At 40.4% G+C, this 26,306-nt stretch overlaps 1 protein-coding gene across 3 annotated transcripts in view; it reads right to left on the bottom strand.

The window, feature by feature from the left end:
* The window catches only part of ncalda (neurocalcin delta a), a 66,471-nt gene that overhangs the window by 19,270 nt on the left and 20,895 nt on the right, over positions 1 to 26,306 (bottom strand). Inside the window, exon 1 of one of the 3 annotated variants that reach the window (XM_085290654.1) lies at positions 18,213 to 18,528. The exons of the other annotated variants lie outside the window; for them this stretch is intronic. The gene's annotated coding sequence lies outside the window, so the exon portion shown is untranslated. Of the gene's footprint in view, positions 1 to 18,212; positions 18,529 to 26,306 lie in introns of those variants that run through there. 3 annotated transcript variants of the gene reach the window in all.

Below are 26,306 nucleotides of genomic sequence, written 5' to 3'. Positions count from 1 at the left end.
TTCAGTGTGCAATGGTGCACTCTCTTTTATTAGATGATTCATAGAAAGAAATACATTCAAGGCCTTTAAAATTAAATGAAAGGAAATGACGGACACATGTGATTTTTCATTTTTCTTCTTTGAAGCAGGTGAAGCTGAACAAAGGTTTTGGTTGAATAACTTTCAAAAGCTCTGACTTAGTGCCAATTACCACACTGACCGAATGTCAGCAACGGACCCTCGGAGCGGTTACACCAGAGTCTGTCGCCAAGCACTTCACCTAATGAAATCCACAGCCGTGACCCTGTCTGCTGCTCTAACACCAGCCTGCGTACACACACAGACACATGCACACTTACAAATCTGTAATTAGTGACCCACTGTGCCCTGTCACCTGCTATTTCCAGCGCGTACATATACGCTCACACAGCCCACTCACCCCACACACCGCTGCAGCCATGAAACCACTCTGCCAGTCCCGATGACATGCTTAGCCAACCGAGGATGCTCCTGGCAACCCACTTGATGATGACATGGATTTTCAGCTGAAGCCTGTATGTGTTTTTTTCTGGACCACTGGAAGTTCTACGTTTTGTGGTGGTTTCATCTTCGTGTGGTCTTTTTTTTAATGACCAAAAAGTTCCTCAAGGAGAGAAAAAACAAAACTGGCTACTTCTATAATGGATAGCGATTCTTGCGAGTAACATTATCATTAATAAATTCGTGTTATTGAAAAGTGATTTTCGCTATCCTTGGTAAAAATACACAAAGGGGACTGTAAAACTCTGATCTAAAGGCCTGGCAATCCTTAGGACAACAAATCAGATAGATGTCTATGTATATGTACTGCAATGTGCACAAAGGATTGACAGCAGCTGACATTAAAACGAGTAGGCACTGCTGAGTGACAGGACACGTGTCAGAGCGTCTCAAGGCTGCTGCATCCTTCAGTGTGCTCTTCAGAACGTCAGACAGTGGAAAAGCTGGTTTCTTGCATTTCAGGCTGGGGGTGCTAAGTCCTCATAATATGTCCTCCAAAAAAGCCTACACTCTTGTGTTAGATAGGCTAATAGATGGTCCCATTTGAGTTTTGGGCTTCTTCTAAGCTTTACTGTAAGCTGTAGTTCCAAGCATGCCTAGGAACCCACTGTCATGAGCAGATTATCTACTGTGTGGAAGATGGATAGTGGTCCTGGATAGTGGATCCAGGCCAACGTTAGTGATTTTTGCTGGATTTTAAGACGTTTAAACTCTAGCAGTGACCTGTAGTAGTCGAAATTTTTCAGGTTTTCATCCTAGATGTCTTTTTATGATAATCAGTTGCAGGTTAAGCAAACAGGGTAAGGATCTTATCTTGGTTTCTAATTACTACACATGGAAAACCTTGAAGGTAATGTAGTGACATCCAATTTCAGCCTCAATGTAAACACAGGGATTAAGTGGTTCCAAGGCACAATGGGGGCTTGGCTTAATCACTGACACTGGGTAAGAGGTAGGCTGTGTGTTGGACATGGCGTCGGTCCAGATACTAACACTCAGACCTTCACGATCACATCCTCACCTCCGCTGCTAGGATCACCAATTAATCTAACATGCATGTCTTTGGATTGTTTGAGGAAACTGGTGCGCTTGGAGAGAAGCCACGCAGGCACAAAAAGTTCAAGTGAGAGCATCAAAGACACTTTTACTGTTGAATATGACTTCAGAAATTGACTTCTACTTCATCAGTTGATTTATTTTAGTTGTTGTAGGGAGAGGGAGACAGCAGCTGCAGCATTCTTTAAACACCAAATGAACTATCATTCAAAATGAGCACAGTCATTCAGATTGAAGTAAAGTCTATGCACATCTGGTTGACTACGGCTTGGATTCACATTCACAATTTACAGTCCTTTCAGCTTTGCTGAAGAGACTTTCTGATCACTTCCCCGGTGGACAAAATCATTTCTTTGTAAAACAAAGGTTGCAATCAAACTGTATGAACATGTTTATGAGACAAGTGAAAGAAGAGAATACATATTCAGTAAATATTTGTAGTATCGATATGAATCTTATAGAGTCTTTCATCTTTTTCCTCTTTGATTCATAAACTCCTCACCTTTCTCTTGCACCTTGTTTTTCCATTATTTAAATGCTCTTCATCCTCAGCATTATTTCAACCTACACAGGACCAGCTCTCTCTTATGAGGCAATTCCACTGCAGTTACCATAGTAACATTCAGCAAAATCATAGAGCCATTGATGAGATTTCTGGCTGCATGCACAGCAGACACATGCACATGGGTAAAAAAGCACACACACACACACACACACACACACACACACACACACACACAGTACTCTCAATCAAATACACTGTGCTCTGTGTGTAGGTGTATGATAATGGTGGGGGGTGCAGAAATGTGAGGTGCAGTACCAACTGTGGTTAACTGCTAAACAAATTCAAAAAAGGTAATAAAATGTTAAAATGGAAAGAGAAAGTCAAATAACCGTAATCACAACTGGGTAAAATTGGCCAACGCTACAGTGGTCTGCATGAATCCTCCATTTGAAGCATCCATTCAGTTTTTTATACACCGATCAATTCCAGATAGAGACGTGCAGCTTGGTAACTACAGTTCTTAATTCCTTGAGGGATGTAAACAGGAAATCTAATGCTGCAACATCTTGAGGCCAGATTTCTTTTTGTCTATTGCTGTCTCATACGTGCCATTCTTCTCATGCTTGCATTCACACTGACACGTACGACTACATGCACAAGAAATACCTGCGTGGTGGACCTGGAGCTGTCAAAAAGTCAAGTGGAGAATGATGCGCACTTCTCATTCTCAGTATTTGCAATCTTTGCTGCGTAGCAGAAGAGGAGGAAGCAGCAAGCAATTTTTGTCCAGAAGGAGGAATATACTGCAGATGGTAATATAAATGTTAGCTAGCTACGTTTATCTTTTTTTTTTAAGACACTGATGTCTGTGGATTGGTTTGCTGTTTAGATGTCACCATAGCTGTTGCACAGAATAATACATGGTCTAATAAGCATGATGAATGTAGAATTTTAAGGATTGATACCAGTATCGATATTTGGCAATGTAAAAATCAGATATTCTCATAAATCTGTCGATGCTGTTTTGGGTTTTTTTGTGTTTGCGGTGTTCCAAACATCTGCATTGCCAACAGGGAATTTGCAGAATATCATCTGGTGGATAAACTATGCAAAATCAACATGGTTGAAGGGTGTTTCTCCTGCCTCTTCTTTACTTTTTTAATTTGATTGTTTGCTTGTTATATAGTTAATATCGGCCGATACTGTCGGCCTGCAGATAAATCGGTCAACACTTACACTCTGTGCAGTAAGTAAATAGTATACATGGAAAACAAGATGAAAGTGTACTAGCAACCCCCCCAAATTGAGGCACAATGTTTTTATTCACATAAAATCAGCTGGATGTTCTGAGTCCTGAAGCAAACAACATATCAACCGCCCATTCTTCCTAAAGTGTACATTATGAACGATTACAGATAAAATATTTTTACAGTAAAACCCAAACTATACCTAAACTGCCCCAATAGCTGCCCCTTATTGAAATCACAAGCAGCAGCACTGCACCAGTTGCCTGTGTAGACAGAATCTTGAATGGAGAAGACTAACAAAAATAAATGTGTGGATTTTAAGATGTGGGCTTGCTGTGAAAACCTGATAACTCTGGAGAAACAATAGTTGTCTCACAAGTAAGGAGGTAAATTTTTCCAGGTTTTCTCACCAAATATGCCACGAGATGTTGAATTTTTCTTTTTAAATGAAGTCGAAAATTGTTGCTTGAAATATTGTTTTAGCTGTGTTCTCTATAATTTCCGTTCCTTTCTTACACACTGACCATTTTGAGAAAAACATACAGTTAATGAACAAAATCTACCAATTCATTTAGTCATTGTTTCTTAAAAGTAAAAAAAAAAAATTACTCTAAAAGACGTTGCTGTTATTTTGCAATTTGTGATAAAATGATGAAATAGCAGTTCTATTTCTTCAACCAATCCAATAAAATTAGCTAATTAGCTTAACTGTATCTTCTAATTCAACCTTGTAAATCCAGTTTTTCACGAATGCCTGGGTGGTATAAATGACTATAACACCTTGGAGAACAGGTACAGCTATCAATGCAATGTAGTTGGAATCATTTGTATTGTAATTAACTTTCACTGGTATCTTGGTTTCCAAAACTGAAGCGTGCTGAATTAGCTAATCACATCAGACTAGCACAGTAGTGAACTCACTGTGTTTACCGTTTTATTCCCTGGCTATCTTTTAACAGGGACTAGACTGTAAAAAAGAAAAACAGAATCTCAAAATTGCTAGTTTTCCTCCCATGTTGGAAAAAATGTTGGTACAAAGTGGCATTTGGTAACTGGTAGCTGGTTAGCATGCTAATTCACCAGATTACTATCTAGTATATAGATTGTAATTTCAATCAGAAGCCGTAGTAGTATTTCTAGGGTAAAACTGAAGCGCTGCAATGTAACAAGTTTGTAGAACTGGGCTGTGATGCCTACACACAGGGATGCAGTCACACATGGAATACCTGGGATGCTTAACTCCATGTAACTCATTTGCTTATACAGATACAGATCCTGTTTTTATGTCAGGATCCAAAGACTGCTGTTCTCTTTGGATCTGTTGAAGCTATATCAGAGAGTTCTGTCAGTTTTACTCCCTATCACCTCAACTCGTACATACAAAGTCTGACTCGTACAAGGGTGGCTGTAGCTCAGGCGGTAGAACAGGTCATCTACTGATTGAAAGGTTGGTGGTTCAATTCCTGGCTTCCCCTAGTCTGCATGCCAAATATCCTTGGGCAAGATACTAACCCCAAATTGCTCTCTGATGCATCCATCGGAATATGAACGCGTGTGAATGTTACTTAGAAAAATGTGCTAGTGTGAATGGGGCTATATAGGAACCAGTCCATTTACCATTTACACTATAATACATGGAATCCGTGTTATGCAATGGTGATGTTATTGATAAATGTGGCAAACAAATATGAGATTTTGAGTATAAGATACAGAAACCTGTTCTAAAAGGTTTTCATTAAGTGCAGGGATACTTCATTTGGAAATCTTTCTTCTATTTGCTAAAGCACTTTGCATGACACTGCTAATTTTTAATTCATAGGGCTTTTATTATATTATATTTATATGCCGCATATATCTGAATGGAAAGTGCAGATGCAAAATCTGCACTTGGGAGAGCAGTTTGGGATGCAACCCCTGAATAAAACATATATATTCATCGGATCTCCAAGAGACTGTGAGGTGCAAATATAAAGCAGTCATTTTGTTGTTTTTAGGAGAGTGACTGAAAAAGAAATGGCAGTATTGTTAAAAAAAGAGAGAGAGAAAGTTTCCCATGTTTTTTTTAGAAACATCTGCAGCAGTTTAAGTCTCCAGAACAATGGACAGCAGGAATGAAAGGGGAGGGGGAGTACAACAGAGAAGGACACACAAAAATAGACATTAAAATAAGAAAGAAAATGCTGAGGAATGGATGACTACTCTTTCTGCTTATATCCTGCTGAGCCTGAGGAAACCCACCTCCTGCCCCAGCAGGAAAACTGTACAACAATTCAAATTATTCATCACTTAACTTGGGGGGGTTAAGGCCTTTGGTACATGTTTCAAATGAATCTTCATTAACTACAGTAGTAAGGCAAATCTCTAACCAGTCTGTAACTTCCACTGGTACCAAAGAGGCCTCCAACTGGCTAGTCAGCAGGTGGATAGAAGGTGACTCTAAAACCTTTAAAGTAGGACGTGTGAGTTTGCAGCAGTTGGAGTGAAGTCTGTCTTTCTAGGATCGAACTCCTTGTTTCGTCTCAGTTTGTTTGGCTCTTTCCCGTTAAGTCGCTACCAAACCAGAGACAGCATTTGAAGTCTTGTCACATTGATTGTTGCTAGCTGGTTAGCTGCCCACGATCGTTATTTTCAGCTGTTATACTTTTAAAAGGCCTTCTTAGTCTTCATTAGGTTGCTATGGTAACAGACCTGATAGCGGGTGGATGAGTAGGCAACCGCACACACTGTAGTGTCTATTGATTTAGGAGCAAAAGGAGCGATCCAGTGAGATGCACAAGATGACACACTTCCTCAAGTCAATTTTATAATCAGCTTAAAGGTTATGTAATTCAATCTGTGAAGCTGCAGTGCAGAGATCTGTGGCCATGCTAAAGGTATTAAACATTAATTAATTTTAATAATTATTTATACAGGCTTGTTTATTTGCATTAGATGTACAAATGTATGATGGCCCAATGAATCTGTAGAATAACAACAACATCTCAGCTCAACTATTTTGACTGTTATGAGAATCAGGTCTGGTTGCATGCCTGTGTGGAAAACTGTTCTTCTCTTCTGTGTCTGAGAGAAAACGACCCCTGCCTTGTACTCCGAGGTCGTGTCTAATTTGCTTGGCTCTCCATCTGTGTAGCCCTGGTGGGAGCGCTCTGTCTGCCTGGCACTAGATCATTGGACCTGCTAAATTGGTTGGATGACTAACTCCTGGGGCCCAACAGGGGGAAACAGAATAGATGTCTGCCCTGCTGTTATTGTGGTGATTACGTCTGAGGTCTGCTGCTAAATTTCATACAAGTGAGTTTTCTCAAATCCCAAACAGACCCCATTTAGCTCAGCTACTGAGCTTTGCACTGTTACACAGCTCTGTGGGTAGAGGTTGTCTTTGTCAGAGATAAAAGCCCAACTTCAGCTTGGAAGCTAATTGAGCTAAACCTAAATCTATGAACTTGCTTAAAACTCTACAGTCACTTTTCTATTGCACATATATTTTAACCCTTGTATGGTGTTCGGGTCTGTGAGACCCGTGTTCAGTTTTTTTCAAAAGAAAAATTAAACAATTAATTATTTTTTCACGTGTAAATGTGTTGTGTCTTTCCACTCACTCCACTTGATTATAACTGATTTATTTATAACATTTTATATAAAAGAAAAACGAGAAGCACATTAATTCATAAATGTGATCTAACAAAGGTAAAGGGAAAAAATTAACCATGTTTGCTGTTCATATGTCTTGTAATTGGGATGAAGTAAACATCTGTTGAGTAATTTAACATAAAATTGTTTGATAGTGTTAATTTGGAAAGCCAAAACTCTAGCGGGTCCACCAGACCCATGAACACTGGCTGAGTAACAAAAATACGAACACCACACAAGGGTTAATACAAGAACCCAATGAAAGGTCCTGAGATCCTAGCTATTTCATTCTACCGTATGCCTATTTCAGTTATTAGCGCATACATTTATAGGTAACTATAATTTGTGATTAATAATAAAGTATAATGTTAGTGATGGTGATTATAAAGCGTTACCAAGAAAACTTCACGGTGCTGTGTACTACCACATGACAGCACTGTGGAATAAACCTTTAAATGTTCTCCTTCAGACGAGTCAGGACAGCTAATGGCACAAGTTCATAGTGACATTCCAGAGAAAGCAGCAGAGGATGACAAAATAGCACTCTAAGAATAGCAGTCGCACTGAAATCATTCCAGAGTTGGACTAGAACACAAACTTGACGTAGAAATCACCCAAATTTCCAAGATTTATGGTATCACGGCTTTTGACTTTCATGGACTGATTCCCAGAAGTTGCATGTGGTCGGTTTACATTGTCATAACTGGTGCAGACATCAGTTCCCAGATCCACATGGATCTGGGAAAAATCTGAACTAGATGTCAACCTCTTATTCCACGCAAAAGGAAGAGAACAGATTAAGCAGCTTGACATTTTTCCATCACTATAATGTCAACTTTTGCCTGTGTTATTCTTTTCTTTCCAAGTGAATTTTCCGTACGAATGACGGCTGATAACAAGAAAGAAAAGCACCTGCTCAGCAGCGATAGAGTGACATGGCTGTAAACTGTGCTGAACTGAAACTGATAAAAGCTGTTTGCAGAGTAATTATAGGAGCAGCTGGGGAATGCACGTCTGTTACAGGACTGAGGGTGCGGCCTGTAACACTGTATGCATTAATGAGAGAAAGAGTGGGAAGAGAGAGAATGTGACGTGGGCAAAGCCTGAGTCTGGAGATGGTTCTGACTGAAGAATGCCCCTGGGGATGCAACAAAGCTGGCTCTGCTTCCTGTGGTGTAAGAAAATATAGAAACAGGATATAACATCACGGAAAATAACAAACAGCAGGGAAGTTACATCACAGTGTGAAGGTCAGGGGTCAGGATTAACCCGGGGAACCGGGCTGTGTTGAAGAGAGATTTTGGGGCATTAAGATTTCTGGATATTCAGACTGTCAGTCAGCTTGAATAAGTCTGTGTTGTTCCAAGTAAACTGACATTTTCTAACTGTTTGATATTAACATAATTTGCTTTAGTTTTAATGGAGCTTAATCCTGTACATTTCAATCTGTTGCCAAGTTAAGAAAGATATTTTAGGTTTGTGGCAGCAGTAATAACGACGGCCCTTTGTTTGACAGAAGAGAAACAACCGCAGGAGCTAGCTAACCAACAAAAGCCAATATATTTATTATTAAAAGTAAAGCACCTGACGTGGTCTGCAAGAACAAAAAGAATATCTTGCACAGTATCTGAGGCTCTTATTTTGAAACAGTGAACATTTGATTCCAAGACTGGAAATAAAGCCTGAAATTTATACTTATTTATGCAACAGGTTGTTTAATTTAAACATGTGCAGATTGAAGGATTTAGATATTGTTAATCATCTTTACATCAGCCTCCTGGTTTAAAGTATTTCTTTCTTATCTTTCTGTGTTTCTTTCTTTTCCACATGTCGCTTAGATGAGTTCACCTGTGCAGTAGGCCAGACTGGGTTTTGTAAATGTCAAGTTTACTGCAACATTTTTTCCCCTTTTGCTATGACTGGTATGTGGCTTTGTAAATACTCTCCCTCCCGCACTGATGTGAACATTCTGCGGACAGCCTTCTTTGCAGAATGATGTCTGCCAGCCTAGACGTCCACTATCTTTATTTGCTGTTTGGAAAAATGACATAATAACACTGATATATACTGATCTCACAGACACAGACATAACCACAGACAGACACACACATGCACACGGAAATCTCTCTTTGCCCTTCAGCGGGAGATAAAAGCTGAGTAACCATCAAACGCACAAGGTTACCACCTGTGATGATGAGGCAGAACAAAGGAGACACGCATTATTGTGCGTGAGTGGAAAACAGCCACTGCAAACTGCATTAAGAGGTCAGTGTATCGTAAAACGTTAACCACAACTGTGCTCAGTGTCGTCTGTTACTGGCAGTAAAAAGGCGCTACAACGTAAACGCAGACGCAGCTAAGTGATGTTGAATCGTTTCAAAATCTATGTTTATGTTTTTTTCTCCAAAAAATAAAAAATGTAAAATGTCGTCACAAAGACAGAGCTGGGAGACACTGGGCCTCAGTCGCAAATATGTGAAACTGAATCAGCCAGAAAAGGCAGAGCTTTCTAAAGTGTTTCCTCTGGAGTGGTTAAAAAAAGCTGCAATACTCGAGAGTTTTTAATGAATGTGTTTAAAAAAAACAACACAAAAAAACCACTTACAGATTACAAATGTGATCACAATCGCAGTGTCAGACTGCCTGGACTTTTAAGAAAGTGAAAGTGTAGTAATCTCTGTTTTTTAATGTTTATAATATCCCAAAGTCCAATTTGAAGCTTTGACAAGTAAATACAAATAACATTTCAAATGCACATTAATACATGTTATGTTTTAGATTTACAGAAAAAAAAACTACCCAAAGATTTTTAAGAACAAGTTAATATCGACTGAAGAAGGACCAAAGATGCAAGAGGAAATTACTGTGTAGATAACTGATCACACATTATGAAGGAAAGTCATGAACAGGATTTGTCATGTGGAAAAAGACACTCATAATCTATGGTAGACTAATCTGTGTGGATTTACAGCAGTTCTGTAACAGCTCACCTTTAATAAACGGCTTGAGATCAGATTTTCCAACCCGATATTTAAATTCAGCATTTTTTTAGTGACAATTCGATGATAGCACTCATCTGCTTATGCCTCACATACCCTAGTAAGGCATGCATCCTGCCTGCCAAAGGTCTCTGCGAGCACTGAGGAATTCCAAGTAGCTATGGATGTGAGATTCATCACGTAGTTGCCACCCAGTTATTTGGATCATTCCTGATGGGATATAATTTACTGTCTATACTGTGAATTATTAAGTGCATCTGGTGTGAAATTTAGAAAAACAGAAAAAAAACTTTAAAACTAAAAAAATCTTATTAAGGACATCTCATCGCAATATGTAACATTTTGTTTGCTGTTGTTCTTGTATAAAATATTTGTTTCATGATTATTTCTGACTACAAATGAGAGGAAAACATATATTACTCTTTTTGAACGTTACTTTTGTGACCAGGACAATAACATTACACAAAAGCAAAGTTTGAAAAAAGATAATGCTGATGGTCTGATCAGACCGACAACAGTAAAAAATAAGAGCCACTTATTTATACCACATTCATTTCTTTCAAGCTCTCAATTTTTAAGCAACACATTTGACTTGGGGCAGCACGGTGGCACGGTGGTTAGCACTGTTGCCGCACAGCAAGAAGGTCCTGAGTTCAATTCCACCATCAGGCTGGGGTCTTTCTGTGTGGAGTTTGCATGTTCTCCCCGTGTTTGCGTGGGTTCTCTCCAGGTACTCCGGCTTCCTCCCACCGTCCAAAGACATGCAACTTGTGGGGATAGGTTAATTGGATAATCCAAATTGCCACTAGGTGTGAATGGTTGTCTGTCCCTATGTGTTGGCCCTGCGACAGACTGGCGACCTGTCCAGGGTGTACCCTGCCTCTCGCCCAATGACAGCTGGGATAGGCTCCAGCGCCCCCCGCGACCCTGAAAAGGACAAGCGAATGGATGGATGGATGGATGGATGGATGGATGGACGTTTGACTTGCTTTTGTAGCACTTTGTGTTATTTTCAATCCTCACCGTGTGTGCTTCTAAGCTCCTCATCTGAGTCAGGCCATCGGTCTCTACTCAAATATTCTGAGCTCGTTTTCTAACGGCATCATCGTCTGCATCTTGCTAACATGAAACGCTATGTTGCATCACATGGATGATTTTCTCTTTTGTTTAAAGACAGTCAACATTAAAGGTTTCTTTGTAGTAGAGCAAAATAAATAAATAAAACAACAACCCAACAAAATTATAGATTTTTATTTCAGACGGCCATCATTATTATCCTAAGTGAGTAAGCAACCACAATTATGTAGCGTCTGGCCAGTGTTGTTCTGCTGGCAAAAGTTTACTTTCTTAATACTTCACTGTATGAGAGCTGAAACTCAAGGACAACAAATACATTCGTGGAAGGAATGCCAAGACTGCTAACCACACATTCAAGAAATATGGAAATATTTAACTTGCAAAGCCCCCATGGGGAACGCAGCAAATAAGACGACTAAAGATAGAAAAGTAAAGTTTCTTGTGCTTTCACATTGTTTTACACCCTGAAGATAATTTACAAAGTGTAAGCAGAAAGTAGGAGTGTGCAGTGTAGTGAAATGAACTCAGATAAACATTCTCAAGCACACACAGAAAACTTCTCAGTAAACCTAAGACAAGTATTCTCCAGTGAGGAACTCCCATCTTTTGTGTCCCGCGTCTAGCATGACAGTGTGCGCGTGTGAATTCCATTCCGCGGCTAAAAATAGAACATCTGTTTCCCATAGTTCCTCCCCACCAACACACGGGAGCCTATAGACCACGGCCATCCTTCAAAAATGATCTGTGAGCGTAACCTTCTGTGGGACCTTTTAGCTGCAGGCGATGCTTCAGAGCCCTCTGCTCTCCTCTGGGGCTGGATTTCAGCTCAGTGACCTATGACCTCTTCATAAAGAAGCCCTTTGGAGAATGACAAAGAGCCTGACCGACCAGCTGTCCCTCTAAACCTCCATAATCACTTGTCTGTCAGCAAGCGCTCACTCAACATGTATATCACAGACATGAATGCATTCAAAAGGGAATGGGAGCTTAAAGTATCTGCACAAGCTGCTCTGGAGCACACTTTGTTTTTGGGATCAATTTATCACCGTTGCCATTCTCTTTTGTCCAACACATATAAACTGTCGCTCAAATAAAGCCTAAAAATAAATGTTAACACATTATAAGCAAAGTGTTTTTGCTTTTTCAATTAAAAAATTGAAAATCCAAATTGAAGACTGTCACTCCAGAGCAACTCTCGAAGCCACGGTGAAGTAATTCCGTCCATTAATAGACCTGTGGTCAAATATACTAACGTGTTGCACTAAAAAGTACTGTCGCTATTTACAGAGAGCGCAATCACAGACTGTAAGTGGTGGGAAATCTGAGATTTTTGCGACTTAACCTGTTTCATATGTTTTTCTGGGAGTTCCTTTTTCACAGGACAAAATATAAACAGAAGAATATTTAGATCACGCGCACAAATTGATTTTGAATGAACTGTGAGTGCACCAGTGAGTGTTCAGAAAACAGGGCAGCCTTTGCAAATCACCCATAAAACTAACCACACCTACGAGCGCCATTATGGGATTCCACTAACGCGCTATTTTAGTCCGTTTAGGAAATCTGTCGTAAATGTCATAATTCTGACAGTCTTTGAAAATACCCAGGTCCCAGTGCTAGAAGCCTCTATTCTCAGACAGCCAGGCATGTAATAATGTATCCCATCTGGTCAATTATTAAAGTTGTTCATCTTCCCTCAAGTGTGGCTGGAGTTCCTGCCTTGTGAATTCTTTCATCCTCTCCATGCACCTTGGAAGCAGGTGAAGTTGTGCCAGAAAATTTTTGCTGCGATTTTCCATCTGATCACAAAAGTCATACATAATCCAGTGTAACAGCACATTATTGCAGGGTCTTCACCTTATAATATAAAGCGCTTTGAGGAGACTCGGTTTGTGATTCAGTGCTACATAAATAAAACTGAATTGAATTGAATTAATAATGACATGAAAGGAAACGTGCTCTTGACAAGTAAAGACTAAATTCGACCTGTCTTTGCAACGACACTAACCAGAGTTTCCAGACAGACGTGCACCTTCTAAGTGCATGTACCAGCGGCAGCATAGACAGTGTTTGTTGGCAGTGACGGTGTAACAGTGCAGGTTAAAGAAAGCAATGTGCATCGATTGTGATGACAACAAAACACGGCTGTACGTAATGAATGTGCGACGCATCCATCTAGCTTGATGGCGCATTAACAGTCAATGAGCAGGAACGCTTCACCCAGAGCGAACTTCAAACTCAAACCACAACGCCTCGGCAGAGGAGTGTAATTGCCTCTTAAGTGGCCCGGTACTTTTTGTTTTGACCTTTGCGTTGAGTGCACGTAAAGTAGTGAAAAATGTCACAGCTGCCTAAGTGCAGTAATCAAAGCCACTGACATTTCCACACTCAAGTCAAACGTGTTTCTCGGCACCAGCTCCATCAGTAACACTGGGACACTACACACACACACACACACACACACACACACACACACACACACACACACACACACACAGAAACAAATAAATTCTGTCTGACTAAAAGTGCAACAGTGAATATCTATATTGTTATGCATATCTTTTAGATGTTAGCACTGATGCGAGTAGCACTCTTGCATGTTTATATGAGTGGGCCCATACTTTCAAAGTGTTTCCACCTCAAATTAAAGCCACGTGCTACACAAAAGCAGAAATTATAGCATAACACTTTGTTTTTACGCCATTAAACAAACCATCAGCGGCGCTGCGTGTTTGCATGAGCAGCCCTTTATTGATTTTGTGGCATGTTCTCCTGTTTGCACGCGACAACCAGGCAGTTTTGCTAACTTTCCAATGAACCCGGCATAGCGTGTCTTTACAGCACTACGTTCTACTTTTATTCTTGGGCTATAACAATTTTTCATGATAAAGTGATCAAAATAAATCCTTTTTTATCCCTAATTATCTTACTCTGAGCAATCCTCAGCATTTTAACTCTTGTCCCTTTAAGCCTACCATTATTCAAACCAGAAGGTTAAGCTAACGTTCTTCTCACGGGCTGTCCTCTGGCTTCACCTCGGCAATCTGAATATGCTACTCATAGGCACCATCTCCTCCACCTGCAGGTGCAGAGGTTCAAAACTCCAACCAAAAACCATCCTGTCTCATACTGATTGACAGTTTTAAAAAGAAAATCAGGTCCAGAACATCTGCAGGAACAAAGATACAGCAGGACATGTTTTGGTAAATGTTACACTTTTTGCCTGAATATGGTGGATAAAGTCTTTCAAATAACAACTGTATGTATATGCTTTGCTATCGTTGCATGACACAAAGGCACTGAAAGGCCGGATGATGTGAAGAACCTGTGCTGTCAGGAAATACCAAAGGTTACATATCTCCCTGTGTCATCACTCACAGCTGCTTTTATATGTACAAATTCAGCTTGCAGCACTTGCAGCTTTGCTATAAGCAACATGTGACAAGACATTTAATCTCACATACAGCTTATATTGTTATATTCTGACTCCTCAGCACACTCTTTTATAAATTAAACAACCTTTGCTTTTAGCTTTAGCCTAGCTGAAAATTCGGTTTCATCAGTGCTCTGCTGACTAAAAAGTCCTCTGAGAATTGGCGTGAACAAATAAACATGATGCTGTTTAGCTACTGATGGGCTCAAAAAAAAGAAAAAAAAGAAAATGTAGCCACTGTTGTTTTGAGTTTTTTCTCTAGTAAAGCAAGGAAAAGTGCTGATAACTTTCTTACATAACTAAGAGTTTAGAGCAGTCTAAAGCCTGAGCTTTTGCCTCACAGGGATTACGTGTACACACACTGACCTCATTATTTGACATTTTTACCATGGGTCATCCCATGTCAGCTCACCAAATGCTTCCAGCCTGCCTGTCTCTGATTTCCCGGAAGAAATTACAGGGTGACGATACAATTTTGAAGTTTCCACTGTTATTTTCCTCATAAAAATCTTTTTGTGATGAAGATGGGGTCATGTTGAAAGCATCAATTTTTGTGCTTCCATAGTTAAGGCTATACTGGATTAATGGTTCATACATAAGTTAGCCTAGTGCATGAGACACACATTATAGAATAGACTTTCTGTCACAATTATTAGACTACACATTCTGAGGCTGCAGAAGATATGATATCATTTATGATATAATATCATAAATTTTGGATATGTTGCTATCAGACACCAAATCTTCCTATAAAAGTCAAATAGAAATTGTTAGATGATGATGTCATTCTACTGGAACATTATAATAGACTCAAATATGCTAGTGCAGATTGTGCTATCTAACTTTCAAGCAAAATCAAGCGTTGAGAAATTTTATATTAAACTTTTATATACATTTTTTTTTTTTACATTCTTTTATATTGAAATGATCAGGCTGAAAATGTTTCTGAAAATGTAAGTAATTGATATGTTTGATGAACATCTGTTGTGTTGGGACCTTGAGAGGCACAGAAACAACATTCAAGCTCCAGATAGGAAGGGCCCAGCCAGACGGTGGATTCAAATCCAAGACTTTTAATACCTTTTTATACCATCTAAGAATATTTTTTATATTCAAACCTAAAGTGAGCACTGAATTAGTATTTGAAGTCTTGAAGACTTCTAGGTTGAACAAAGTAAGAGCAATCCAGACCGGAAAAACATCCAACTGCCTTCCTAAGTGTCTGTCTGTTCTCTTATCTCTGTATATTTCTCACTTAAATTACTTTTTTCTCTTTCTCCCTGCCTTTGGCCATAAATCAACAGTTACATAAACTGCCTTCAAGTTAGTTTCCACCAGTGCTAGATGAGACTCCCTTAAGTACAAAACAGGATGTTATAGAAGCCTGGCTCGTACAGTTCAGCTGAGCATGTGTGTAGCAGAATTAAACTTCTCCAGGTTTTTCGGCGGATGTGGGCATAAACACATCGCTCAAACGTCTCTGTGTGAGTGTGGGCTCGGTTGCTAGAACACGAGACGGGAGAAGGGTCGACTTTTTCCATGATATAACCGTATTAAATCAGCTGAGACCGAACATATAAATACACGCGAGCTTGGAGAGGCTACATTTGCGCTCACCTGGGTCCAGCAATAACGTTCTCATTCATGTGCACTGAACAGAAACAGAGCCAGTGATGTGCACACAACCAACTGCCAAACTCTGCTCCTGTCACACACCTGAAACCACACACACGCTTGCATACACACTGTGTACGCTTGCAAACTCGCACTTTTACACAGGTGATGCAGCTGATGTTTGCACAGAGCTCTGAAGCTGCAGAGCAGATGAAGCACATCAGCAGCCTAAGAAATAAACAGCTTCAACTAATGATTATGATTATGCAATTCTCTAATATTGCACTGTTTGCTAAGGCATTGTTAGATTTAAAGCCAAAAAAGTGCATTTAGTATGCCTGGGTTCCTTAAAGTAGATCAGTATTTATCATTGGATGACATATTTTATGTATGATGGTAGAAAAAGAGCATTCCTGCCTCAGTTTTGGGGGCATTTGGCCCTTTTTGATTTAGAAACAGACAGAAAGCTGTTTTACAGTTTAGCTATCAGATGCAGTTAATCACTGTTTTCACGCAGCCACTCACACGGAACAATGAATGAAACTGCGATCTGGGCGTGAATTTGATTTTTCAGCTGTATACTGCTACCTTTCTCTGTATTTTAATATGTGTCTCCTCTCTGCAAACATGCTTTCATACTGCCAACATTCCCAGCCTGTTGAACAGATATGAAGACAGATATAATTTCTTTCTGTCCCTTGACTCATGCGGCCCATTTTGCAACAAGGTGAGACCCTCAGGCTTTCAGGACATTTGGGACTGCTTAACATGGAAGCTGCACTTAAAGTAGAGCAACGTATGCCTTCAACTGTAGCTTGCACAAATTATTACGTGGCAAAATTCATTCAATTTCAATGTTTTTGAGGTCAGTCTAGGAATAATCAGCTGATAATCCATCTGAAAGGGGGCATAAAAAGGAGTGACTTATGTCTGTACTGTTTATTTGCCTAAACCATCTTATCTAATAACATTCACAGATTACAAAATCTTTTTAAATGGACCATTTATGGTATTCTACAAAGACCACACTTTGAATGCAGTACACACACACACACACACAATTAGGCGAGTGCTAATTTGTGCCCTAATATTCTGTACAGAGGCGGACATTTCATTAGATGACACTTTAGATACAGTGACAGAAACCGGTTACATGCTTTTGGCCGATCTCCACTTCATTCATTTGGGAGGAGGGAGGCACTGCTGAGGAAAGGATGAGAGGAAGAGATAAAGTCTCGCAGTTTAAGAGAAGCAGCGAGAGAGACAGAGGGAGGGAGGAGGACTGACGAGTGGATCCAAACCACTTGTTATCCGCATTTCCCCTTCTTTCCACCCTATTTGGGCTAAATACTAGCTGGCATGCTTTTGTGAGAGGCATGCAGGGAGGTGGGGGGGTGTCTGGTGGTGAAAAGGGGAGCTTGTCAAGCTTGCCAAGAAAAGTCAGCAAAAAAAGAAGAAAGAAATAAACTCCTCTAGACAAAAAAAGCTCTTCTATCTTTCCATTATTGATTTGTTTTAAAAAAAACAACAACAACCATTTTTGTAGTGCATTTCTCTGAGGCTTTCCCATCCCCTCTGAGGGGGGCAGGTGGCAGCTGCTCTGCCCCCCACCACTTCCCCGCCTCTGACTCTCTGGCAGACAGAGTACGAAGCTCCAGCCCACACTACTGCCTGTAACATTAGTAAAGCTTTGAAGAAAAAGCCATGTGGAGCTCCACACACGGCCCCATGTAATGTTCACACTCTCCTTCCTTCTCTCTTCTATCTGTGCACTCACTTCCTGCAAGGGCTTCGAAAACAGATCCGCCTGTGTTTGCTGCAAAAGAAAGCAACTAGTCTTCAAGAGCCGACCCTGAGCGGGGATCTCCCTCGAAACCCTCCGACATCACCCGGCATTTCTGCACTTAATACATTCCGAAGTTTAGATTGAAAGGTGACAAAAAAAGCACTCTTGACACACACACACAGTGTCATTTGCCACTTCCCTTTTGCACGGGTACGTGTTTTAAGTACACGAAACGAAAGCCATCCTTGATCCAGCTTTAACTTCACTGCACACTGTTCCAGAAGCAACCGCTGGCTGATAAAGCACACAATACACACACACAAAAGAGAAAACACAGGAAGCTTACCTCACTTTGTAGCAATGTACAAGCTGTTCAGCAGTCCATCACCCAGCACTTTCTCTCTAGACTAACTTTGTGGCACTAGCAGCAGCAGCAGCAGCAGCAGGAGGAGGAGGAGGAGGAGGAGGAGAAGCAACAGGCGAGAATAAAAGAAAGCACCAGAGAAAACAAATATGAAGCAAGAACGAGAGAGAGGGGAGGGGGGGAGAACAGTCGAGAGGGGGTAGGAGGAGAAGAGTGCCTGAGAGAGTGAAGCAGAGCTGACGGTGACTGACTCCCAGACTCTCCTAGTCTGAGAAGGTTTATTCAAAGCCCACAAACTAATTGCTTCTCAGACTGCTTGCCTGCCTCCCAGGCCTGACGTCAGCAGTCACATGACCTTGCTGTGGTGTGGAGGGGAAATGAAAAGGGGAGGGCAGACAGCGAGTCACAGAGGGAGAAATAAAGAGACAGAGAAAAAGACACAGGGAGAGAGAGTGCGAGAAGGAGAAGCCGGTGTTGCCTTGGTAACAGGAATTCTGCACCACAATGATTTCAATAGGTCATCTGACACACAAATGCACGCACGCACACACACACAGATTCTTAGTGTTAAAACGCAGACTCACGATGAGCAGTTGGAGCGAAGGAAGAGGTAAGAGAGAAAAGGAGAAGTGGAATAAAAAAGTTTCTGTTTCTCCAAATCTTATTCAAAAATGTGTTACAAAAAAAAATCACCACTTCACCCGCCCGTACAGTGCCTGTCTGTAAAGCTCAAGTTCGAAACCTTCCATATATGTTGCGTTGGCTTCCAGAGGTAACTGTTCACTTCTGTTGTTTATGCTGAAACGTCTAACAATACTCAATTTCTGCAGGACCCCAGTGATCTATTCAAGATGTGACTACTAAAATAAGTGTGTGGAAGTGAATAAATTATTAATATACCCACATAAACTTACCAAGTTTCATTGATTTAGGGAAGAAGAGACAACAACAGCTGAGTTTCAGTTGTGTCTCTGTTTTAATGTCATTATACTGTAAAATTAAGCTGTAGATACAAAAAAAGGAGCAGTATGATTATACCTCCGTGTTTTATTGGAAACACTACATGCACTAGAGTTAATGAGGCACATCAGCCTGATTCTTTCAGGTAGCAGCGTTTGGTTGAAATGTGCCACAAATGTCCTTTTACAGGAAATAACACACTGATACTCAAGTGGTTTTGAGGTGGAGATTTGCAGGAGAAAACTGATGCCACTCACACACGAGGGGTTAATTTTGAATGTTTTAGTCAGCAGCTTGTTAACCAGACATAAGAGCAGGGAAATGGCTCTGTGCAGACATAACAAAATCCATGTGTAAACATGTGTACAGTTCAGTAATTTATGAGTGTGAATATGGAAGACAAAGGCTCTAGGACGGTTCTGGTCTCAGCAAAAAAACCCACAGACTTCATACAGGAGATGGATGTTACTTTGGGTCTGCCAAACTTAGACAAGGTGGAAGTGCCTTAAACCTGCTTTCTTTCTAATGGCCAACAGGAGGTGTATCTTCTGACTCCTGAAACTAGTCCCCCCCATCCAAGGCACACGGCTGTTCAAAACATCTGCTTATAGGAGGCAGCCAATCAGAAGTGTTAAATTAAAGGGATCGCAAAGGGAGCTAAAACAGCTTGTTTCAGAAAATGAATGGTCTGAGGGGGTGAAACAAAGCCGTGTACACGATAAATTTGGATTGTTTTGAATTTACTGTAGTTGACAAATAGAAATTTACAGCTAGAATAGACCTAAATAGGACATTTCTGACATAGTGAAGCAGGCTAACAGATTTCACAGATAACAAATCATTACACGATATAAAGAAAGACAAGAACATCCCATTGATATACTTTGGCATGAACTTAAAGGCTTTCTTTCTAAAAACTGCATTTTGTATTTACTTAAGTTATCTTTGACTAATATTAAAATTGTTTGAGGTGTCAAATGTACAAAACAAAGTTATCATGAACGGGGCAAATACTTTTTGCAGCACTGTAGGTGCAAATATGTTTTTCTTTTTGTACTAGCAATTGTAGCATTAGCATTACATACTCATTTGTTGAAGGGTCATTACACTACCATTTCCAAAATGTTGTTTGCATTGTATTAAGTGTAACTGGGCCAGAGCCCAGTACGAGACAGCGAGACAAAAAAATGGCCAAAGAACCTCCTTGTCCCCCCTCCCTCCCTACACTCATCCAGTCTGTGAGTATGAACAGCTTTGGCATGATAACATCATTTGAATAGCATCTGCTGGCCAGTTGAAAGGAGTGCATTGGGGCCCAGAACAGGGTGGGGATGTGTGGAGGGTGGGGGTGAGGTCAGCCAAGAGAAAAGCACCCTCGGGTTGAACTACTGTGAATAAGGTTATGTATGAATGAGTCAGAGGCACAGAGAAAGAGACTAAAGAAAGAAAAACAGGGTGAAGAGAAGCTACAGAGTGCAAGGAAAAGTCATTCGGAGAGAGAATTTAGAGAGTCTGTCAGGCTGGTAAAGTGACTGAAAGACATATTAGACTAAAGTCTGAGTCCTGGGATTAGTGGGCTGGCTGGTGATGCCTTAAGGTGAATGCAAAGTCTTTCAGAATATGATTTGGCAAAGGAGGTGGGAGAAAATGGTATTTATTATAACCACTGACGGATGATGATGACTGCTGTGAAGTATTTTTTAACGCAGGAGATAAATAAACATGCTGCAGTAAAATTGTATCATCCAGGATGAAAAATGCATACAGAACCATATAACGGAGTGGCCACTTGAAGCTCGCACTAAAACTAATCAATCCTCAAAAATCTGGATTTCAAATCCAATCAGCATAACACATGGCTTGGGTCTCTATAGCGAAAATAGCCCATCGAAATAACTGGATTATGGGCGCGTGTTATAGGCATCATATGAGTCTGTCCTGTTGTCCGTATTCACAATGTTGTGAAAACTTTTAAAGCATGTTTAAAATAATTACCTAAAAATAATATTGTGCAATTAACAAGAACCTGCGTCCAAGCTCGGGACAATTTGCAGAGATGTGGTGACATAAAACCACATGGATGAGTCTGGGTTTGGCGGTTGCCAGGAGAATGGTACTTAGTTTGACCGCACTGTGACAAGTTTGGTGGCGGGGGATTATGGTGTGGTGTTGTATAGTTGTAGTCGGGCCCCTTAGTTCCAGTGAAAGAAACTCTTAATGCTTCTTAATGCATACCAAGACATTTTGAACACATTCATGCGCTTAACTTTGTGCGAATAGTGTGGAGATGGCCCCTTCCTGTTCTAACATGACTACGCACTATTGCACAAAGCAAGCCCCATAAAGACATGGATGAGCAAGTCTGGTGTGGAAGAACTTGACAGGCCCACACAGAGTCCTGACCTCATCCTGGTAGAACACCTTTGGGATGAATAAGGGTAGAGACTCCGAGCCAGGCCTCTTGTCCAACATTGGTGTCTGACCTCATAAATGTGCTTCTGGAAGAATGGTCATATATTCCCATAAGCACACTTGTGGAAAGTCTTTCACGTGTTGTTGAAGCTGTTACAGCTGCAAAGGGTGGGCCGAAATCACGTTAAACCCTATGGATTAAGAATGCCATTGCACTTGAGTTCATATGTGTGTGAGGCACATGAGCCAACACTTTTGGCTATATAGTACATCTATTGTGCTGTATATAGCGCTGTGGAAACACTTTATGTACATAATTCCAGAAAACAGATGCATTACTGTAGACCACCTGGTGTGGCTGCTTTCGAAGCAGAACTTCTACATGCATGCAACCAGTTTCTGGGTATTTGTGTTTGTGCGTGTGGTGTGTATGTTGTGTGTGGATAACAGGCACTAGAGAGAATTCCTTCCTCCTGAAGACTCAGGAAGCAACAGCCTGGGCGGAAGAGAAAACAACAACTCTTTCCAAGGCAAACCCTTCAGAAGTTCTTCCTCTGGAAACGGAAACAGTCCCTGAACACTGTGTCAGTGTTTCAAACACATTTCTAAATAACTCCATTACTGTTTAACTTGAGTTTCTAAAATCAGCTGAAGGCATTAAAATAAACTAAGGTTAGAAACAATGAAAGTTCCTGAATTGGCAAATCAATCAAAACAAGCAGTGCATGAATGCATTCTTATGAGTGGGTTGAAGTTTTGGTGATATTAATATCAGCAGCTGGGCTGGAGGTATTACATAACAACAGCTTATAAAATGGATAATCAGCAGGTCAGCTGAGGCAGGCCCATGATTGTCAACAAGGTTTTGAGTTGTACTGGGGCATTAGTGTTTGATTACGCACTATATTACAGGTCTATTTCTGTGCTACCAATAACAGAGAGAACATTGATTATTGTAGAAAAATCTGTCAGTGCACTTGGTGTCCTGAACATTTGATGTGGTGTGAAATCATTTTAAAACAAAGTTTATAACAAAGGACAACAAAACAGTAAATTTTATTCTGACTGTGGTACTATTTCTGCACTAACCTTTACAGTGAGATATTGCGATTAAAGCTTGGGATGCACGCAATGTGAGTAGTAGCGATCCAATAGCATAAAGACAGAGACCTATGGCTGCAAAATGGCCCATTTTATAATTAAAATATACCAGTAATATTAATAAAAGCATTAGAGAGCGTTTAGCAAGAAGGTTCCGGGACACTCTGCAATCTAGCTGGCAGTTAAGAACATTATCTACTAACCATATATAACAATGGGCTGGCATTGAGGACAGGGTGTAAACCCTGTCAAACAGAACTTGGAGCAGAAAAAAAATGAAAAGATTTTGCTTGATAAGAATTACTTTCACATATCCTGATATGAACTTTGCCCTTGTTTAAAATTAACATTCAATATTATGATCTCACATTTGTACGACATGAAATAAGGAAAATATTATTGTTTTCTTTTAGGATTTCTTGTGAAATTCTAGCATAGGGGTAAATAAATGCTGATTTCGCATGAACTGTTGCTCCATCCTTATCAAGAACTGCTTGGAACAGCATGAAGCATTTCTGTCACTGCATGTCAGATACTGTTAATTGGTATTACAGATAATGTGGCATTGCACAATTGCAAGTCTTGCATTTCTGTGCAAGTTCCAACTGCAACACACACGTATGGGAATCAGCAGAAACCTGGCTGGCAGAGAGGGAAGTGAAATCATCTCCCACACACCATATGGTTATGAATGTAACAATGCACTGTCCTAAGAGGAGACAGAAGACATCCACATGCCCACCACCAACCATATAAATGTGCAGTCATGCAGAAAATCCCATTGGGAAAAATAACCTGTAAAAAAATGAAAAGAAACCCGCAAGGAGGTCACTTGACTGCAAATCCTCCTTCACCCTATAGCAGTTGGAGTCAGGGAGTCTGGCATATAAAGTATATACACAAAGCTGTTCTTATAGCCATACGTTCAATTCACAAATCTCACTACACTCAGTAGAACCACTAATCAAAAGCAAATCTCTTCCTTGTGTGTTATGCAACTGCAACACAAGGGGAGGGCAGACTGATGCGCCTCGCTGAACAGGCTAATCCAACATATCACACTGTTTGCCAAAGCACATGACGACAGCATCTCAGAGGTCTGTGTAGTGCAACAAAACACATACGGTAATGCATATTCATTTAATATAAAACATCAGTTGAAGGAGAAAATGATTTGTGCACAAAGTTAAAAAGAACTTGAAAGAGATAAAAACATAAATACATGTCTTTGAGATTGATTAGCTGCAACATTGAAATGATTCATCGCATTAAGGCTGTTATTTCTTTTGCAGACGTTGTTTATATGATGACAGGTATTGGACTGGGAGCAGACCCTACATGTGGACACTGACAGTCAGACAGTAGAACACAGTGAACAAGTGAGTACATACAGATGATAACACACAGGAAAAAGGCAAACTGGGAATAGAGCAGTGTCACTAGGCAACAAATGAAAGTAGTTATAGCCATGCTAGCTGCTGTGTGAGCCTGCATTTGGGCACAATTCAGCTAAACTGTAACATTAACATTACTATGAGGAGCTGGGTGTTAAGAACAACATGTCACCCTTTCATTTGTAATTTCCATGAATGAGACATTGGGAGCAATAGACGTTTCAACAAATTGTTGTCAGAGTGGCTATAAATGTATCAGGAAATGTAGACAGAAAAATGTTACAATTAATAGGTCTAATTTTGCTCATTTCAGATGTCACTAAGTAATAAACTACTACAAATACACAAACATATTAACTAATTTAAGCTAATCAAGTAAATAAATGGGTGGTATCACATGGAAATACTGTATCAGTAATCACAGCCAGAGTAAGGTTATAATTCTCTTTTCTTTCCATTCTGTAGAAACTATGAAAATATGGCAACCAACCAAATGAGAACTGAAACGTTCATCAGCTTAAACTGCATGTCAATCAATATGATTTTATCATCTTTGGTCAGTAGCAGATTTGGCACAGTTCCCTGTGGTCTACATGGAAGACATCGACTTGTCTGCAAACACTAGCCAATAGGGGTGCAACGATACACAAAATTCACGGTTCGGTTCGGTTCGATACTTTGGTGTCACGGTTCGATATTTTTTCGATACAAAAAAAATATTCATGCCTTTTTAATTTGTCATTTATTAAATTTTCACGGCACATTCCGCAACACATCTCTGTGCGTTCATCATTTGTTTGAAGCCAGCTCACCTCCTGCAACTACTTTTCCGAGAATACGTGCTTCTTTTGTGGTTCGGACTCCTTCTGACATTTCTTTGGAGTTCTAAACAAATGTCTGTCCTCCTCCTGAAAATCTTATGTACGCAAACACGCGTTGCAACTTCATATCTTGTGCGCGTCTTTTATTTTGACAGCGAATGCGCATCTGCGGACCACTTATGTGCAGCTCTGGTTATATAGCTCGTCATATTGCAGCCACAGAAATTATTTTGTCCATGAAACCATAAAGCTGCACTTTCTTTTTGCCTTATAGTCTGATTTGTCATAACTTTTCCGTTTTGTGGTAAGCTTTTCTTTGGCTGTCACTTCTTCACCCTGACCTGTCTTATTTGGCTCAGCAGAACTAAAATATATATCCTGCTGCTTTTACACACGCACTCACATAAGCTCAGTGATTCTCTGCACGATCAACCTCTCACATGTTTAAGCTTGCTGCGGGAGATTTCACTTGTCATGTTTGCATAGTAAGCTAACGATCGATAAGACGATGTCAGAGGAATTGGTGCGCAAATTATCATCACTCACCAATCAGTAGTGAAAGCAAAAAACAAGCGCAAATTCAAACGGGATTTCAATATGTCACATATTGACAGTGGCTCACCGATGCCAATGACATAATTACCCAGCTACATTTCCGAAAGAATGCAAAAGCATTGACATATATTTTTCCTTCCTATGATAGGCCGACGGGCAGGGCAGAGATAGATTTTGGTAGCCCGACTGGAAAAATCGCTAGCACCGGGACGTCGGGCTAGCGATTTTGCGAGCCCTGTATCTGATTGAGGAATCACTCATCTTTGGAAAAGAGAGTTTATTACAGAGAAATGTCTCTTTCCAAAATAAAAGCTATACTATACGCTTCTTCTGGGCTATATTCTCAGCAGCATATTAAACATATCAGGTCCCCATAAGGAGAATCATGTGCTAACGGCTGTCTAAATGACTCGGGTAAAGTTTGTAGCATGCGTGCTTGTTGTTTTTGTCGGCTTCCACTTGTCTTTGCACTAGGATGATGTCCGTGTAAATGTGCAGTCGTATTCGTTGTGTTCCCACTAGTGCTGTCAGCGTAAATCTTGTTGAAATGACGTTAACGCCACAACACGGCAAATCTCCGTTAATGAGCTACCGCGGATCGCCCCGTGCGTGGGGCTGGATGGCCAACACGTTAATGAGCTAACTGCGCTAACACACTAGCTCCCACCCATGTAATTGAGCATTGCGTGGCACATCCAACATACTGTTTTACTTTAGTCCATGACGCGCTTACCTTCAGGGTCATACGTCACATGAAAACCAAAATAGTTCCAAACGCCAGATCTGAATGAGGGTGGGGGAGGTTCAATTTGCCACGAGCTTAGCTTCTGTCT

This window comes from Mchenga conophoros, linkage group LG11 (assembly GCF_057382185.1).
Source record: "Mchenga conophoros isolate Kocher_MC1m ecotype Shallow Benthic linkage group LG11, M_conophoros_male_GT1.1, whole genome shotgun sequence".
In the NCBI taxonomy this organism is placed as follows: Eukaryota; Metazoa; Chordata; class Actinopteri; order Cichliformes; family Cichlidae; genus Mchenga; species Mchenga conophoros.
This window is presented reverse-complemented; position numbering and strand designations above follow the sequence as displayed.